Here is a 3702-nt window from a genome sequence, read left to right as displayed (position 1 = left end):
CATAAAAAAATTCTAACTCTCTTTTGTCAGCATTGGTCAAAGATTAAGACTAGTCGCGCAATGTATTATCAAAATTCTGAGACATTATTATTGAAATATGAAATTCTAATTATTTTGTGTTTCGTAATTATGGATATCACGAATATACTGGTCCTATTTTATAGCAAAAGCGCTTGGAACTACTCAGAAATTATCTTTCCATACGCGTAAACCACACCGTTGTAGAATACACGCACCGTGACACGGGGAGCCCACCGTGTCACGAGAATTTGCGCCGCGACACGACAATTTTTGCCGTGACACGGTGTACAGTGCCGTGTCGCGGCGCCCACGCGTTTTTTTTTATCTTTTCCTGTATCTATCCGGATTTTTTTTAGTATTTTATTTTCACCGTTTATTTTTCAGTTTTTTGAGAGTTTCATTCCTAATAAAATTCTCAATTTTTTTTATTTCTTTTATTTTTTTTTTATATTTATTTTTTTTTATCACTTTATTTTTATTATTTAATTTTTATTTATTTATTTATTATTTTATTCATTTTATTTCTATTTTTTCTTTATTACTTATATATTTATTCTATTTATTATTTTTTTTCTTGTCTTTTTATTTCTTTTCCTCTTGGGGAAGGTGGGTACCCTCCACTTACTTGATGAGTGTCATTTAAGGCACACATAGGGTAGTCTTTTAGGATGATTTCATCTTCCTTTTCATGCTTTCTTATCTTATTTTTGGTCCTTTTTCCTTTAATCCCTTTCTTTCTTTCTTTCCTTGTGTTTTTCGTGTTTTCTTCGTGTTTTCCTTTTATTTGGTTCTTTTTCCCTTTTATTCCTTTTCGTTGTTTGTTCTTGTAGGTGCATAGGATGTGTCTCTGCAAGGGAATCAAGATGGGCTATATTGACTAAGCAAGGAGAAAATAATCGGCTCGAAGAGGGCTAAGAGAGGGCATCAAGCCCTGCCAGTCTTCCGCGGGTGCGGGTATGTATGGCGCGGGCGCGGGCTCTTATGCACCAAATTGGCAGATTTCGAACAGGAACTCTCCGCGGTCTGGTCGCGGGCTTACCGCGGGTGCGGGTAGTTTGGAGAGCCCGCTCGTACCAGAGAGACCGCAACCCTCTGATCACCCTTTGGGAGCAGGGGATTCGCCGCGCTTTTGCCGCGGGCGCGGGTGCTTTTGCCGCGGGCGCGGGCTAGAAGACCCGCGGGCGCGGGAGTTCCCCTGAAAGCCCGCAGAGTTTTTAATAGGTTCCGTACCCATTTTTTCGCGGGCGCGGGGTTTATTGGAGAGGGCGCGGTAATCCCGTTTTTCTTCTTTGCCTATAAATACACTTGTAATTCCTTTTTGAAGATAACTTTTAGATAATTTTCATTAGCTTAATTCTAGAGAGAGAAGTTAGAGAGAAGTTCTTAGTATTGGATTTGTATTTCAACATTGGATCAATTGAGCTTGGATTTCTTCATTTTCAATCATTAATGTTAGTAAGATTTTCTTCTTCTAGTTCATCTCCTGATTGATTTAGTTTCATCTTTGATTGTTTGTACTTCTTGGATTTGAATTGGATATTGTAGTTGATATTGCTTTCTCTTGATTTTGATTTAGAATGATGATCAATGCTAATTATAGTGATTTGTTCTTGAGTTACACCATGTTTAGTGAGTAGATTAGTTGCTAGGGAGAAGGGGAAGCATGCTTGATTAATAATTTGTGCTCGTTGATGATCTTTGATTGATTGAATGGTTGCAATTAAATTGGTTGACATAGTTTTGCATGTGATTAATTAGATTAGGAATGATCAACCTATAAGATTAATCTAGATTGCATTTCATTTCTTAATGACATGACCCATCAATTTGAGAATTGCTTTAATTGATTGAGTTTGATTGTGAATTTCCTTAATTAGCCATTCATAGTGACCCCTAGTTTGGCCTCTAGGAGATAACTCTTGAACTCTCTTGATTGCTACTATTGTTTGTCCTTTTCAATGCTTGAATCAAACGAAGAAATTGTCGATTAGCACGATTATTGAATTAGCATGTGGAACCAATATCCCTAGCATTTAGCTTATTGAATTACTTGATTAGTATAATTTTGCTATCATAACACCAACCATTTTCTCACTTCAATCTCCGAAATAGCTTGATTTAGGCTAAAGATAACACCAACTAACTCCTTTGGGTTCGACCCTATACTTACCTATACTTGTTTTAGGTTGGTTTAGGATTTTATAAATAGTGTTTGATTTTAGGATAGGCAATTAACGACTAGTTTATTCCTCTATCAAAATGGCGCCGTTGCCGGGGAGTGAAATTGGTGCTTAGCTTTAGTTGTTGAGTCTATTTCTTTTTAATTGAAAAATAGTACAAAAAGATTTTGTTTCTTAAGGATACATTTGTAGCCGTGCTACTAATATTTTCATTGAAGTTTTGCATGCATAGAGCTCGTGATCGATCCATTGTGCCTTTTGACCCAAAAATCGAAAGGACTCTTTCGAGAAGAAGAATTGCTAGTCGATCCTTTGAATTTAGTTTTAAAGAGAAGGAGGATTTGAAGAGGAACTAGGCATGGGAGATCAACCAAGAGTTGCTTTGAAAGAATTGGGAATTCCCGGTGCGTACAAGTTTGAGAGTGGAATTACTCCACCTACAACACCGGCGGATGACTTCGAAATTAGGCCGGCTATGATCGCTTTGATCGAAAGGAGACAATATAGCAGAGCTAAGAATGAGAGTCCATTGAACCATATCAAGGAGGTCGAAAAGTATTGCAACACTATTAAAGTGAGCTGAGTTTCTCAAGAATTCATTCGGCTAAAGTTGTTTCCATTTTCTCTCATAGGCCGTGCCTTGGAGTGGTTGGATAAAGAGGTAAAGCCAAATTCTCTTCGAACATGGGACAAAGTCACCAAGGAATTCTTGTCCCGATTCTACCCACAAAGGAAAATGGCGAAGGCTAGAGCTTTGATTAGAGGGTTCAAGCAAAGACCTAATGAAAGCCTCTACGAAGCATGGGAGTGGTATAAAGAGTATCAAAGGGAATATCCCCACCACGGAATTCCAACTTATCAAGTCATTCAGATTTTCTATGGTGGCCTATGTCCTCAAGGCAAATCATGCCTCGATGGGGGTGCCGGAGGTCCCATAACGAATCGGACGAAAGAGGAAGTGGTGGACATTATAGAGGACATGGTTAAGTACTATAGAGATTGGCAAGATGGTGAGAGGGATTCAACTAGCAAGAGTGTCTCTTCGGTGTAATCTATAGACTATCTAAATGCGATCAACAACTTATCCTCACAAAGGACAAACTTTGGGAAAGAAATGACCGCAATAAAGGCCAAGTTGGAAGGTTCCTTTTCTTCTCAAGCTTCGAATTCTCCCTCCCAATTTAAGGGGAGAGGTACCTTTTCTAACTCTCAACCCCCTCCCTCTTCAAATAATATGCCTAGTGTTTGCTTGTTTTGTGATGCATGTGGATCTTATGATCATGACTCTTGTAATTGCCCTCATGCTTCTCCGGATTATGGTGATGATTTTGATAATAGTGAGAGTGAGCATGTGAATTATGTGTCAAATAATAATGTGCAAAGGTTTGATAATCAAAGAGGTCAATGGAATAGGAATTACCAAAACCATGGTAATTTTGACAACTATAACCAAGGTGGTGGTTATAGGAACCAAGGGAACCAAAGTTCTCGTGGCAACTAT

At 38.5% G+C, this 3702-nt stretch overlaps 1 non-coding gene across 1 annotated transcript; it reads right to left on the bottom strand.

Annotated features, from left to right (window-relative positions):
- Positions 1-2944: 2944 nt before the first annotated feature.
- On the bottom strand, positions 2945-3050 carry LOC145641343 (small nucleolar RNA R71). The gene has a single exon (XR_014115379.1). It is a non-coding gene; the product is annotated as a small nucleolar RNA R71 (small nucleolar RNA).
- Between the last annotated feature and the right edge of the window lie 652 nt (positions 3051-3702).

The sequence above is a fragment of the Chenopodium album genome, chromosome 7 (genome assembly GCF_948465745.1).
Source record: "Chenopodium album chromosome 7, dcCheAlbu1.1, whole genome shotgun sequence".
Lineage (NCBI taxonomy): Eukaryota > Viridiplantae > Streptophyta > Magnoliopsida > Caryophyllales > Amaranthaceae > Chenopodium > Chenopodium album.
The sequence above is the reverse complement of the archived record's forward strand: the minus strand, read 5'-3'. Positions and strand labels throughout refer to the sequence as shown.